At 35.1% G+C, this 16805-nt stretch overlaps 1 long non-coding RNA gene across 11 annotated transcripts in view; it reads left to right on the forward strand.

Annotated features, from left to right (window-relative positions):
- The window catches only part of LOC102156687, a 214232-nt gene that overhangs the window by 156894 nt on the left and 40533 nt on the right, over positions 1-16805 (forward strand). For 3 of the 11 annotated variants that reach the window (XR_005357201.1, XR_005357218.1, XR_005357221.1), the window contains one exon: positions 1123-1877. The exons of the other annotated variants lie outside the window; for them this stretch is intronic. This is a non-coding gene — a long non-coding RNA (uncharacterized LOC102156687). Of the gene's footprint in view, positions 1-1122; positions 1878-16805 lie in introns of those variants that run through there. 11 annotated transcript variants of the gene reach the window in all.

The following is a 16805-nucleotide window of genomic DNA, read 5'->3' on the forward strand; positions in this document are numbered from 1 at the left end:
GTGATGAATGTTTTAACGACTTTTCCTTATTGTGCTATGAAGGACAACATATATTCAGAACAACTAAGCCATAAAGAGAATTTTTGAGGTAAAATGACTGAAAAGTATAGTGGTATGGCTTCACCTAGATAGCTCAAGTTTAGGTCAACAGCATTTATTTTATATGTCATCTTTGTTTATGTATTTATTTTTTTAGAGTCATTGTTGACTATTGTAAATTTTATAATAATAGGAAAGCACATCATTTAAGGAAAGAGTGAAGAAATTATTTTCCAGTTCTATGCATATTGGATTATTAGTGGCAACATTAGCTGCCATTTTTGTTGAAAACAAACATGTATATATTTTTAAAAACAACTTTTGTTTGAGTAAAGTTGACATACTGTCTGTGTTTATATTGGCCTCATTATCAGTCAAGCTCTTCTAGTGGTGGAAAAATGGCTCTAAGTCGTGTGTCTTTTCACCATCAGGAGCAGAAGAGAGGTGAGAACTACTTCACTGTAGAAGCCACAACATATCAGAGGCTCTAAGCTAGTTATGAACTAATGTCTGAGCCAATCAGTGTGGCCAGAAGCATGGCCAGATGATGTGCTTCTGGTCAATGGGGCCTCACTTCTGGAAGTAGTTTAAACTACCTTAAACATATTGGCTAAAATTGAGGGGCATGCATTCCCAAAAGTACAAGAATGGTAAAGACACAAGCAGATGACCACTCTAATTTATCAAGGTGATTCTTTGTTATTTTGAAAGAATGCTACTCAGAGACAGGAGTTAGTTTTATTTCTCTCTGTCTGCTCCCCCATCTCTCTTTCTCATTTCCTAGTTGAATATAGAGGCAAAGATGTAAAGCTTCAGGAGGATCCAAGGCAAAAATACATAGGTAAAATAAGTCTAAGACACCAGGAAAGTGGTACATCAATGTCACCTGAGATTGCTGGTAATTTGAAATGCTAGAGACAGAGTTTGTTGTGACTTCTTATTAGCTATCCGAGGCTCTATGACCATGTCTGACTTGTATCCATTGCTTCAGATTTATTTTAGCTTCTAGGAAAGAATCATTGGCCTGAATACTTCATTTTCCAACCAACCTCAATAGCAATGATATTTGATGTAATTTTGCAGGTTGGCTTTGTTTCAAACCATCAACTTTCCATCAACACGTTTTGTCTCTGAAGGCAAAATCACAGTTTCTGCCCTGTACATTTTTATGAAGGTTCTCGTCTCTGGGGATGCTATATTCAAAGTTACCAGATGTGCAAATACAGCCTCAGGCTGAATCTGTGGCCCCATTATAATCGGACTTCCTGTTTTGACAACTCTCCGCTCATACAAAGAGGAACAGGTAGCATCTTGAAGTGAATTCACTGCAACCATTTGGAATGAAACCTTCCAGGTGCAGCAACTGACAACTACCTCAATAGAGAAAATGACAGCATTTGCAGCTTGGAGAGTCACCTCATAAATCTGCTGTCCCACTTTTAGTATACAGATTTTAATTTAGACTTGATTTATTAGAAAATTTCCAAGCTACTGAGAAATTAAGCATGGACTGAAATGCCTTTCATCAGAGAATTAATGTCAAGATCACTGGTGATGTAACATAGAGAAGAAATTACAGCTCAAATATAATGAAAAAAAAATCTTATTTAAAGTCAAGAGAATTGAGTTCTAGTTCATGAGTTGGCCCTGAGTAGCTGTGTGACCTTGGGCAATGTCCTTGTAGGATCTCATTTTCTTTACTTGTAAATAAAAGGCTGCAGTTGGAGGACTTTCAGTCCTAGTAATCTATTCCATTTTTGCATTCGTTACTCACAAGCTAAGAGAAAAAAGGAGATAGAAAAGAATGATAAAACACATCAGCACTGAATCTACTCAACACTCACCATCATAATAAAATATATTTAAAAAGTTGCAAAAGGAAAAAATCTATTATACTTTATTTTCGACTCAGTTACCTAATTTCAGTGAACAAATGACCTCTAGTTACATTTACTTAGACCTAACTGGTTAAATTGTGTGGAAATTTTATTATATTTCAGAGGATCTTTAAATTTTTATTCTGCATCAGCACATCTGTGGGGTAGCATCCACTAACACCATTTAACCCCAAAAGCTTGTCTTTGGTGGATGGGCCACCCTCAGGTTACAACAGCCTCTCATGGAGTAGGAACTGAAGTGGACATAGAGATGTGTCACCTGGGATCTGTTACCTACCTTATGAGGCCCAGGGCACAAAATGCGGGGATCCATTTTTCAGTTACCAAGAATTTTCAGACAGCAACAGCAGAGCATTGACCCAAATAAAGGCCCCTGAGGGACCCTGAGTGACTGAAAAAATGATATACCCATAAAGCAGGCCCTGGTTTTACCCAGATGTCCCTATAAGGAAAGACTTGTTGCCTCAGCTGTCAGGAATGCCAAGGATGACATCAGCTGTGGCAAGCCACCTTGCTCAAGATCAGTAGCTTCTTGGGGTGGACCATATCCGACTGTGGCAGGGATAAAAAGGACCGGTCATTTTAGGCCTAAGTGAGACAACTTGGATGTGCCATTTCCACACCTTCTCAAGGGTCTGCTGAAGCTTGGTCTGTATCACAATTTACTACTTAGTTCTGCCTCCCCTGTCTAGTCCATAGCTGTTGTTTCCAATAGTACTTTCTGTATCCTAAATGTTGTCAGAGGCTGCTTCTGAAGACCCCATATTATTATTTATTTTAAGAATAAGAACTTTGAAAATTATGTAGTTTTAATTAAAAACATACAAGAAGAATCTTTACAAGAGAAGATAAGAATAAAATCACACAAATGTTTCACACCCAGTAAGGATAGCATTTGTATGTGTTAAACCTTATCTCAAGTTTCGCTCTGGGCCTGTGTACAGATAGAAGGGTTTGATGGTTCCGTAAAGAGATAGATGCAGATAGATATAAATAAAAATAAAGTAAATGTGAGGACTAAACAATATCACATACTAAGTCCACACAAGGAATTCAAAACACCACTAGGCACATAAGGGATAATGTCCCCAAATCCCTCCCTGTACATGTATTTCAATTGAAATTCTATTATATCACTGTTTTCCCACTGCAAATATCACTGGATGTTCACATATAAATGAGGTTCCAGGGAGAAGTTCACAACAGTAAAAGAAATATAAAAGGTGCTAAGCTTTTGGATGGATGCTGCTTAGTTGGTAGTTCCTTTACTGTAAGACGTAATAGCTCCCATGTGTTAATTATAATGACAATTGATCTTTCAAGGTCAAAACTCTGGAGGAGGAAAACCTTTCAAATTAGCAGCCAATGTAAGTTGAAATTGTCATCAGTGCCTTTGGCCTGAATAATATGTTTTTGCAAGCTAGGAAGCCTTAATCACCAACAGAACCATAATAGAAACAGAAATATAATTCAGAATTCTCTTCCTGGAAGCTTTCTTCACTGAAGAAAAAAAAAAATCAGGTAGAATATTTGGTTGCAGGGTTTATTGTTACCCCAACAGTGCAGGTTTCTTTGACAGCCTTCTAATTGTAAGGAGTACTGGGAGTCTTGGTCCCTATTGTAGTGCATTCACCTCTAAAATCTGAGGGTTTGACTGAATATAGTAGTGTGGAATAAGACTCGGCGACTTGGAGGTCCAATTTAGGATCATCACAGAAACCTAATATATAACCCAACAACAACAGATCCATCATTAAATCCCAATTAGAAAAAAAAAAAATTCAGCTAGCCAAAAGGAGTATGTGTTTATCTGAAATAAGAACAGTACTTTGGGGCAGCCCGGGTGGCTCAGCAGTTTAGCACCGCCTTCAGCCCAGGGCCTGATCCTGGAGACCCGGGATCGAGTCCTACGTCGGGCTCCCTGCATGAAGCCTGCTTCTCCCTCTGCCTGTGTCTCTGCCTCTCTCTCTCTGTGTCTCTCATAAATAAATAAAATCTTAAAAAAAAAAAAAAAAGAACAGTACTTTGAAGCAAACCAAATATGAAACATCTTCTTCTGCCCAGTTGATGTCCTAGAAGAATGCTTTGCCAGATGTATGTTTCAAGTTAGAAGGAGTGCTCCTAGAGCCTCAAACTAAAGCTATCTTCGGTAAAAAGACAGAAGAATTGCAAGAATCATCTGCAAACAGACTTGACAGCCCTTGAGTAAATCTTTGGAAAGTCTAAAATCACCAGAATTTGAAGTCCTAGTGAATCATAAGTGGGCCATGTGCTGTGCTGATTGCAGCTCTGCAGGGTGGAGCCATGCGGGAATGGGTATGAATCCTAGCCCAGTCACATTTCATCTGTAAGAGTCGTCCAGTCTCTTAACCTCTTTACACAATAAATTCCTTACCTGTAAGTGGTGATGTAAACCACATCAAGTGTCATTGTGAAAGTGGTTTCAGATAACTTACATTAGGCACCAGGACAGAGCTGGCACACAATGCATGACAGCTATTACTCCTCATGGTATCATCTTTCAGAATTCTGCGGCACATGGGAAAGAGGGAGAAAAAGACAGAAATAGCAAGCCAAAGAAACATGAAGTTTGAAGCTTTCGAGGCATTTTAAGATTCAAAGAACAACTTGAAACACAAAGTGTTGCAGCAGGAAATGAGACACACAAACCTGGATGCTTAAAACATAGGAGGAGGTTTTCAATAGAAATAAAAATATGTATAAGAAAGTCTTCTATAAAGGGCACAGCCCTGCACTGTTCCTACCAAGAGTGTTGTTTGGGAGTTCAGTGATAAACAGAGCACCACGACAGCAGCCGCCATGGCCGAACATTAACAGCTTATTATGCATAAAGACATGCTAAATGCTCACCATGGATGTCTTATTTTATATTTTTATATCTTAATTTATATTTTATATTTATGAATATTCTTATTCATTTTATATAAATATATATTGTTTAGATGAAATTTATGTATTTATGTATATATTATTTGATTTTTTATTTTCATACTGGAAAAGTCCCCAGACATTGGCTTTTTTTTTTAGAGTTTGCAATGTAATGTTTTGTATATGTTTCACAATATACATTGTGAAATGATTACCACAACCAAGATAATTAATATATCCATCACTTTATATAGTTACTGTTTTGAAACATGGGTTAAAAAGACTTATGAACTACTCTCAGGAAATTTCAACTATCCAACCCAGTATTATTAACTATAGTCACCACGCTATTCATTGTATCTCCAGAGCCTATTCATCTTCCATAATTGAAACTTTCTGCACTTTGACTAACATCTCTTCATTTTATTATTATTAACCCTATTTTATAAATGTGAAAAAAAGGCACATGTTCGGCAACATGCTCAGCATCTCACAAGCAGAAAATGGAGGATCCCAGTTGCCAGTTTGAGTCCTGCCTGTACATTTCTCATCTGCCATCTTGTGCCACAGACTGTGGAATGCCACGGGCTTCACAGTTATCAGGAGCCTGCTTGGCACTACTACATGTTAGTTGTTTACTTCCTGGCCACACAATTATTCAGTTTTTCTTAACTACCATTTATTTATTAAATAAGGAGTATACCAGTTCCTTCCTTGCAGGGTTGTTGTAAAGTTGCTATTATTATTAGTGTTTTTATTAATGTAGAAGATATTTACTCATTTCGTTGTTAATTTTCTTGTCTTTTAAGGGGCAAAAACACTTTTCATAACACTTTTCAAGCAGAAATCACTCTTCTGGTCCAGTGTTCTCCATTTTCTTCCTCATCTCTAAGAATTTTACATTTATTTATGTATAAGCTTATAATATTATTAGTCTTTCTCCCTGTAAGTTGCCTAATATGTAAGTTGACGACAATTTAAATATCTACTGTAATCTCATCCAAAGCAATAAAATCTGTGAAATCTCAAAGCAGATGAGATACTTTGATTTTTGGTTGTACTAAAATAACCAAATGACCATCACAAATTAAAATTCCAACCCTGTCCTGACAGGCTAGCTTTTGTGCCCTCAGTGGTATGAACACTGCACTTTGGAGAACAGCATTTAATCAACCTTCACACAAGAGTGCTGAGACCCAGAGGTGCAAAATGCTCCTGGGCATACAGATAATTCATGGCCAAGCTTGGAACTCACACTTCCAAATGGCTTACCAACTATACAAGATGGCAATCCTGTTCTTCAAAGCCAAGTTGCAGGTCCTTGGACTGAAGCTCAGGAAGGAAGTGTGAGATTGTTGAATCAGTTCATTTGAGGGGAACAACTGAGTCCCCTGTGTTGTGAAATGTGTCTCTGAAACTTAACACAGATCACACATTTTCATTCCTACTAAAAATCCTGTCAGAGTTTCCTCAAACTGGGCTTTGAACTCTTGGCTAAGTTTGAATTACATATGCTTTGGCACTGTTTAGGAGGAAGTGTTCTGGATAATGTTTCTCTACTAATAGAGGGAGACTTTCAACACTCTCATTGAAATGTTACTGAATTGGAATCCTTTTCTGTTCATTGTGCTTAGCAAGGAAGACACTGTTTTCTTTTTGATGTAGACAGAGTAAACAAATACTACTGTTACTACTGTGTATGTCAGGACAACACTCATTCCTTTGAAATGTCCAAGTGTGATGCTACTTCCCAAACCCAGATGGATGTTCAATGTACTAATTTCCTGTGCCATTCTGGATATGGTCTGTCAACATCTGGCAGACCATGAGATGAAAGAGGTCATAGTTTGAAACTGGAAAACCAGCTCTGACACTAAGTAATCATACAATCTTAGATGACCATATGACCTTAGATGATGAACTTAACTCATCTGGACTCTACTTTCTTCCTTTGGAAAATGAAGAGGATAATAATGCCTGGTCAATGAAAGTCACACAGATGTAATGAGGGTGAGAAAAAATATGTATGGAAGAGTCATTTATCAAAGGCGCAGCATTACATAACAATTACCAAGGATGAACTCTATTTTGGAGTTCAATTATAATATTGGAATGCACTTTAACACACCTTCTTTTTTTAGATTTTTTTTCCTAGATATTTTATTTATTTATTTGAGAAAGAGAAAGAGTGTAAGTGAGTGAGAGAGAGAGAGAGCACAAGGGTGGGGAGCAGAGGAGAAGCAAAGTCCCCACGGAGCAGAAAGCCCTGATACAGGGCTCGATCTCAGGACCCTGGGATCATGACCTGAGCTGAAGGCAGATGCTTAACTAACTGAATCACCCAGGCACCCCTAAGACACTTTTGAAGGTGAAAAATGTTGGTTGAAAAAGTGGAAATGTGCACTTATGCTGTCACTCATTTTTTCTTCTATAAACTATGTTATTGGCTCCTCCAATTCTTATTTTTTTAATTCTTTAAACTAACTGGGCAGAGATGCTGAAGAAAGGTTCCTGGTGAATTGTTTTGTTACTTAGTTCAGAATAATAAGATGTTGCCAAATTCATTAAACTACATTTTAGGTTGGTACAGTATAATTTTCATCATGCTTGGGAAAAAAATAGAAACTACTCTTTTTGAGATTAATTTTATTTTTGCCAAGAAATTCATGTGCATAGTGAAAATAATTAAATATTATGAAAAAGGCTCTAAGTAAATATAGCAGGAACTTTGTTCATCTCTTCCTATGCACGAATCTTTTCTTTTGAGGTATCCTCTTTCAGCTCTCAAAGCCATTATTTCTGATTTTTATCTCTAAAACTCTAAATAACATGTTTATAGTTTTCTTTCTTTATTGATTAAATGCGAATATTATCTATTGACTCTGTATCATGGTAGTTAGTGAGTATTTAGTTCTCTTACATCTAGATTTCTGTTCTCTTCCTATGATAGATTAGAGTTGACTGCAAAATCTGTGTCACCTTTTCCATTTGAGAGGTAGGACCTACTTCCCTCCCCTTGAATATGGACTAGCCTATAACTACTTTGATCACTGGAGTGAAGCAGAAGTGATGCTATGCTATTTCTGAACCTAGCCATTAGGAAGACTGGTAGTTTTTCCTTGATACTCTTGGATTACTTGCAGACTATTTGCTAGGTAGGAAGACTGAAGAATTTTAGACATGTTGTCCCACAGCAACCTCACAATCAACCAAAAAGTATAGGGATGCCTTTGTAAGAAAGATTTATAGATATGAATATCATCTAATATAGTAGGCCCTAATAATATTCAAAAGAAACTCATGAAGTTTTAAAAATAATTTAAATGGTGTATATATCACCAGCTTTGTGTGAAGAGTCAGAGAGAGCTCAGAGTAAGAGCTATCAGAGCCTCTAACCTCTCAGTAGGAATCAGACTGGACCATGTGCTATCTAGTTTTCTTCTTATGGAAAAAGAAAGATAATTCATGATGGAACTGGAAACCCAGAAGACAGTCAAGAGCAATGGAGAACTTTCCCAAGAAGCAGGACCAGGATGGAATATAAGTACTAACAACACATGTCTAGTTAGGTGCCAAAATTTCTCTAGAGTAGTGACTGCAACATGAGTCTTAATAATCTCTTCTTTTTAAATAGGAGCCTCTGTGGTAGCTATTCTCCCTCTGTTCCAGCACTGTGTATTTGGTGTTCAGGGGTCATGTAACTTTGTGTTTTGTTTCTAGGTCTTTAGATTGAAAGGACTATACTCATAGAACCATGCCTGAAAAGTCTCACCACTTTTTCCTTATTCATTCATTTTGTCCTCTTGTACCAGGGCTGACCTATGACTGCTTTGACAAATGGAGCATGGGGGAAGTGATGCTTTTTCAGTCTATGTATCACATTTAAGAGGACTGTAAACTTCTGCCTAAGTCTCTTGGATGCCTGAATATATGCCATGAAATAGATCACATAGAGAGGTCCTGAGACTACATGGAGAGAGAGAAGGGTCTAGCTAATCTAGGGAAGGTCCAGGCATGTGAGTAAGACTATCTTACATTCTCTTTTTTGTCAGTGTTTGGAAATAAAAAATGGCACTTGATTTTTCCCCCATTCACTGTGCAGAATTCTATGTAATTTTGCATTTTCAGTGCCTTACTCTCAGCTTCTACCAGATATGGTGACTTCCAGGGCCTCTCTGATTCTCATTTCTTGAAAGAATAAATTCTGTTTTTTTTTAATAGGAGAAGGAATAAAATTTAGTTAGTTATTTCTTCATGGGGTAGGAGAAGGAATATGGGGGGTCAAATCCACATTTAAGCTTATCTAAATTTTCCATAGTACACAGTACACCAATTTTGAACATTTCTGGGCTTCTTTGGGTTTAATCAAATACTTCTCACAATCATTCCCCTCCCAGGTGTTTAAGTTCAGATTTATAGTGTTATTTTGGTATGTTAACAACATAACAAATGCATGCTATTTATATAGACACTTGTGTTAAGAATTCAACAAATTATAGCTTTGCTTACATTGTTATCTCTATCTGTATGGTAAAGGATATACTGCATCTGTATAATGTAGAACACAGGAACTATACTGTCTGGGTTCAGATCTTCATTCTGCTATTTCATAGTTAGGAGATGCTGAGCAAATTCCTTCTCTCTTTCCATTCTTTGCATCAGTAACCCTATCTGTAACGATGGGACCAATTAAACTATCTCATAGGGAGATATATAGCAATCAATATAAATCACCAAAACTTTAGATAATATTGAATGAGTATTAGCTACTCTTATTAATAACATCTCTAGATCCTCTCCAACTCAATGATTCTCAAATGAAGTATCTCTATAATGACATTTATTTGATCAAAATAAAGTATTGAATATGATGGAAGAGTTACTGTTTATTCATCTCTTTGACAGCTCATTAATCATCTCTGTAGGTTGTCTGGGAGGTTGGCTTTTGAGGGTTCAGCTTCTAGGTCTTTTTTACTTTCTCTCTGAGAGGCTACTGTGTACAGAATCATGGGCTAGTTGCATTTCTAGTGTCTTTATTATAAAGCTGGGATATAGAGTTTCTTCCCAGAAATCCAGCAAGACATTTTCACATTGTTATGGTACCATGGGTTTTATAAGTTACTTGCTCTTTGTAATGGATTGAAACCTGATCATTGTCTTCTTTAGGTAGAACTTCATTAGCAAAGAAAGCATACTCCAAACTACAAAAAGAATGTTGTCCTTTAAAAGCAGTTGAACCTTGGAAACAAAAAAAAAATCTCAGTCAACCTTAAACAGAGGCATACACTTGGGCCTTATTTTGTGTAATAGAAGTCTTATGAAAAATCTGTATGAATCTTACTTCTGAAAAAGATAAGTACAGCGTCCAATTGTCTATGTGGTTATTTTAGTAATTTTCAGTGGGCAATGGATACTTACTGACAATTCAGGAAATGTATTAACATCTCCAGCATCAGTTATGTTTCTCTTCACTGAGTATATGTGGTTTCTCTCCCCAGGGAGTCCATAATCTAGTGATGCAAATGGACACAGAAATGAGTAATACTCAATGTATTCAAAAGTCATAGAAAATTTAGTAAGCCTACCTCCTCCTGTAATCTACTTCCTTATTCCATAATGATCTTCATCTTTAGTGTGCCTTCAAAATTTTTCCTCTGTAATTGTTTTCATTTGTTCATTCATAAATCAACATTTACTCTAAGCATATTTCTAGACCAAATGTTAGTTTTGGAGAAACCAAAGCAAAGAAGTCTATGTATTAAATAAGTAATTCCAATGGTTTTGGGACTGTATAGAATGATATCTGCATAGGGCCGGGGAAAGCCCTGTGGAAAAGATAGTAAAGTTGAGATATATAAAACAAATGGGGTTTACCCAAAACAGAAGGGCAGGAGAAAACCCAAGGTGCAAGAAGTCATACAGTGTATTGGGAAAATGGAATAGAGTTCATTCTGCCTTCAGTGAAAGATTCGGGATGTGGAGTTGGAGGATATGAGGTCAAAGAGGTAGGTAAGGGTCAAGTTGTAGAGAATCTTACAAGTCATATTACAAAGTGATAGGTTTATATTTTAGCATAAAAATTCATTAATCTATTGATTAATATTTAGATTGCTTCTATATCTTGGCTATTGTAAATAATTCTGTAATGAACATAGGGGTACATATTTTTTTTTTTTCAAATTAGTGTTTTTATCATCCTTGGATGAATACCTAGAAGTAGAATTGATGGATTGTATGGTCATTCTAATTTGAATTTCTTTGAGGAAACTCAGTACTGTTTACCATAGGGGCTGTACCAGTTATATCCCACCAACAGTGCATAAGAGTTCCCTTTTTTCTACATCCTCACCAGCACTTGTTATTTATTATTTTTTGGTAATAGCCATTCTGCTGGGTGTGAGGTGATAACTCATTGTGGTTTTGAGTTATCATTTGCATTTCCCTGATGATGGGTGATTTTGAGCATCTTTTCATGTATCTGTTGGACCTCTGTTTATCTTCTTTGGAAAATGTCTGTTTAAGGATTCTGTCCATTTTTAAATCAGATTGCTTTTACTTATATAAAGAGTTTTATCAGTTCTTTGTATATTTTGGATGTTAACCTCTTATCAGATATATCGTTTGCAAATATCTTCTCTTATTCAGTAAATAAAAAAAAACACTTTAAATTGTTGTCTGACTGGGTAATTTCCTTAACTGCTCCATCCTTTCTTTTTCTCATCTGCAAAATGAGCATAATAACAATACTGGCACCTTCCATATAAAGTTGTTACAAAGATTAAGTGAGGCAACAATCTAAAATCATGACTGCCCTTAAGATATAGGGAAAGGCTCAATATGTTTCATCTACTCTCATTTTCATTGCCATCATCATCATTACCATGAAGACTTATTCTTCAGAATACATAAAAACAAATGTGAGGAAGTTGAGACTCATTAGAGCAATTTTTGAAAGTCTCAAGGAGTTAATGGAAGAGACAGGGTATCTTTGAAGATTTTTGAGTCAGTGGTAATAAAGGTGAATAATGGTAACCTGGGAAAGATTCATCCAACTTCACTATAGAAAATGCATTATTGAGGGTGGAAAGAGAAAGAGAAAGTCAGAAAGAAAGATAACAGATACATCTGCTCTAAGAGAAGATATCACAGAATTAATAAATAAATTAGAGATAGCAAAGAGTAAAATAGAATAGTTGAAAATTGACTGTCTGTCCTAAAACAAAGTCTTGGGATAGTCACAATGAACAAAGAAGAAAAAGATAGAGACTAAGAAAATCCAAAGGAGAGGATAGATTGGAAGGCAGAAAATGTGATCTTAACAGATGAAAGAAAAGATACTTATATAATGCAAACAAACTCCTTGAAAGCAATAAAAAAATGAATTCATAGCTAGAAAGTAAAATTCTGATTGACTAATATTGGGACACATTCTAATGGAGATATCGGTTGGTTGTCAAAGATAAAGAAAGAATGCTTCCAATAACCTGGCCAGGAAAAAAAAAAAAAAAGCCACCTATAAGGGAAATTAGTAGTCAGGATTTCGACCTCTTGACAGTAATATTCAATGCCAAAATATAATGGAGAAATACCTACCTGGATCTAGTAGCATGTATAGAGATTATAGTGGTGTTAGGCATAAATACTCTAGAAATACAAGAACAGTGGGTCTCCATTGCAACAAAACAAACAAAATTGATAATTAGCATAAAACACACAGAATTTGAAAATGAAAAAGCTGTGTTAAAAGGCCTGGAATGAATATTAAACTTTCTTAATTGTAACTAAAACTTAGGTAATTAAATATGCAAAACACAATGTGACTATTATAAAACCCGATAATATAAAAATAATAATATAGTTTACAAAGATTAGAAGTAGAGAAAGGTTGAGTGCAGAGGAATTATTGGCAGGGTAGGCTCACCACCTGATCTGACATGGTTCATAATAAAGAATGAATTTAAACTTTCCAAAATTAAAGCATGTAGTCAAAAGAACTAATGAATTCAATCTTATAATAATTTTTTCAAGTCATTTTTTTCTTAACTATAAAGGAATGTTTTTAGTAAATGACATTTCTTTTTGTGAAGGAATTGTGTGAATTCAACAGTTTCCTTAATTTTACTTGTTTATTAAAATTAAGTTCAATATAAATTTTTAAAAATTAATAAATAGGATTTATCAGAATGAGTCTTTCCTCTAGAAATTACTTCCATTTACTCATGTCTTTAGCCTTTTCACTGTATATATGCATAAATTGATATCTAGAATTATATTGTCTAATAATAATGATAAATAATAGTAAGAGCTTCTAGCACTATTTACTGAGCACTTACTCAACGCAGGAATTTTCCTGAGCACTGTGCATGCAATACTTCATTTAATCTCACAACAACATTGAGAGCCAAGTACCATCATTATCATAGCCATTCTATAGATGAGAGAATTGAGGCATAGGAGGGGTTTAGTAAAGTAGCAACATAGGTATTGAAGATAAAGTCATGATTCTAACCCAGATAGCTTTCAATTACTAACATTAAAGTTTCTAGGTACTGAGATTTTAGGATAACTTGTTTCTTTTTTTTAAATTGAAATATAACTGGCATATACTCTTATGTTACTTCAGGTGTGCAACATAGTGATTCAACAATTCTACACATTACTCAGTGCTCATCATGATAAGTGTAGTTACCTTCTGTCACAATGTTATTACAGTATAATTGACAATATTCCCTATGCTGTATTTTAATCTCTGTGGCTTATTTATTTTATACTTGGAATTTCATACCTCTTAATCCCCTTCACTTATTTTGTCTATCTCTCACCCACCCCAACTCTGGTAACTACCAGTCTATTGTTTGTATTTAAGAGTCTGTTTGCTTGTTTTTTTTTTTTTTGTTTTGTTTTTTTGTTGTTGTTTGTTTGTTTGTTTTTTAGATTCTACATATAAGTGAAATAATATGATATTTGTCTGTCTGACCTATCTTATGTAGCATAATATACCATAAGCCCATCCATATGGTCACAAATGGCAATATTCTATTCTTTTCTATGCCTGAGTAATATTCTATTATATATCTGTTATATATGCATATGTGTATATATATGTATATATGTGTGTGTGTGTTGCTTCCATATTCTGGCTGTTGTAAACAAAGCCACAATAAACATAGAAGTGCATGTATATTCAAATTAATATTTCTGTTTTCTTTGGGTAAACAATCAGTAGTGGAATTAGTGGGTCATATGGTATTTCTGTTTTTAACTTAAAAGAAAACAAAACCCCCCAAAAATTCCATACTGTTTTCCACAGTAGTTGCATTGTTTTCATTTTTGTAGTTCCTTACTTCTTGAATTTTATGTTACAAATATATGTATACATTTATATGTACATATATATTTGTCTGAGAGATATATATTTATTTATTCACATGTAAAGATAGAAAAAAAGAAATGTGCTAGGGGAGAGCTCTGAGGAGAAAGAGGGTTAAGGGAGATAAGAAAAAAACAGAGGCTGGAAAACATCTTTAGGCTAAATCTGACTTGCTAGAAATTAAAAAAAAAGTCTTAAAATATCAGGGAAATTTAATATTCAATATGAATGTATTTTCTACATGCTATTGTGATGTGAATCCACTAGGGAATTATAATCTACTAAAAGCAGCTGAGAAACCAATGAGATGTACACATGTCTAAATTCAGATTTACACTGGAGCAGAAATAAATAACAAGCCACAAGATGCAGGGTAATGATTGAGAGTTTAGCAGAAGGTAGAAATTAAAGCTGAAAGTGACTGGGAAAGAAGCAAAATCTCAGGAGTTCCCAAAAGTCTTGTGAAAGAGTTTTCACAGTGTGTGAGATCAGATATGATGAGGTTCAATTGGTTCAATTACTCAAATGATTCAATTGACACTGTGTATGACTCACATACATCTTCACACCAACACTGTCTGGTACTTTATTATACCCATTCTTTTTTTAAAAACTTAAATTAAATTAGCCACTATACAGTACATCATTAGTTTCAGATGTATTATTCAATATCCCCATGTTGACATAGAGGAGGAAAGCCAATGAACCTTGAAGAAGGGAAAAGTTCTCCTCAAGTGTACCCCAGTCAGCTTAGTGGCAGAGGATGAATTCACAGCTATGTCTTACTGTCAGCAAAGCCCAGAATCTTTCACAATTTCTTCTTCTGAGTAGTGTAATATGCTTTACTATCTCACCTCAAGAGAGAGAGAATACATTAAAAGTGATATAAGCTGTGGCTACTCCTCTGTTAGCAGCCAATTCAGGCTCATCCCGTCAGGGAAACTCTCAGATCAACCCAGTTATTCTTCAAGTCAGTGTGAGCCCATAATTTAATAACTTGCCAGCATAAAATTTAGTTTTGAGGCAAATTCCCAGGTGACATCATAGTGCATTGCCTACTATGAGATTAAAAAAAAAAAGATCTTAAAAAAGAGGAAAATATCACTTGTTGTGAGCCACAAGTAAACAACTAGTATAGGATTTTCAAATCAGTATTCGTATATCTGAAACTAATATAACATTGTGTGCCAACTATACTTCAGTAATAAAATTTTATAAATAAATTCATGAACACAGCAGCACAGGTTGTGAATGAGAAATGTCCATCAAACAGCATAATTCTGTCCCTTGACATCAGGATATTACATAGTATCTCATAATGCCTCCTGGAGAATTCAGACATTTTCCTTTGTTGACTCTATCTATACCTCTTACATGGCTGGAACTACTGCTGCCCTGAGATTTATCTACTGCCATCAACTGGTGCCTGGCTTGGACAATTTCTGCTACTGTTCCCTTTCTTTGGTACTTCTAGCAAATGCTTACAATAAAAATATGAGACATGTTTTATAAATATACATAATATCTATATATAATATCTATAACACCATATATAATATTTATAAGTATGTTATAGATATTATATTGTACTGAGAACTATATTATTATTATTATTATTATTATTATTATTATTATTAATTATTTGAGGCAAACCACCTCTTGTGCTTCATCACCCCTAGAATATGGCCCATGAAAAGTATTCAGATTTCTTACATGCATCTAGAGAGACCCAGGAAAGATGCTGATACAGGCTGCCTCAAGAAATTCTTATGCCCAATCAAACTATTATCCCATGGCTACCATCTTGTCTTTAATATATGGAATGGTGGAATGGAACCATCAGAGGCACTGCCACTCTCAATGGCCCCAGGAAGGAACGGGATTAATTATTTCTTTAGCTTTCAAATTTCCAGCCTTCAAAGGAGGGTTTCCTTATATCTTCTTGCGCTCAAGACATTCCATTCCTTTCTACTTCTTTCTGTCATGTAATTAGTTGTCAAAAAGATAGAAATAAGTACTTTTATTTGAGGTGATAAATGTTACTTACTGGATGACTTTATTATTTATTGAGCTCTTAGGGTGAAGTTGAACAAAATTTTCTAGAAATAAGACAGATGAAACTATATGAGAGACCTCTAATTCTTTATGATTTCTGAGTTCATGCATTTTAAGAAGTCCAATGGTCCCTATCAAATATCAAAATGGTGGGAAAGTCCACAGAAATGTTAACTTGTAAAGACATTTGGTATCTATGAAATGAACTAAGAAAAATTAATATTGTATGAATTTAGTGATTTAATTGTGCTTGGATTAGTTAATTAGATAATTAAAATAAGAATGTGCTTTTCATATTAGCTTTCTATATATTAATAATGGAATTGCTCATAAGATGAGAAAACCAGACATTGGGAATTGCTAATGAACTTCAGAAATGGAACCTGCTAATTGCTAAAGTACTTTCTCCTTGTGTCCTTTAGAGAAGTGCCATAGCACACCATTTGCCGGACTATCTTTTGCCTTGCTGATTGATGGCTTTGTTTTTCAACATTTGTTTTTTTACTTGTCACATTCTTTTAAAAGCAAATATAAATCAGAGAGGGAAGCAAACC

This window comes from Canis lupus, chromosome 3 (assembly GCF_011100685.1).
Source record: "Canis lupus familiaris isolate Mischka breed German Shepherd chromosome 3, alternate assembly UU_Cfam_GSD_1.0, whole genome shotgun sequence".
Lineage (NCBI taxonomy): Eukaryota > Metazoa > Chordata > Mammalia > Carnivora > Canidae > Canis > Canis lupus.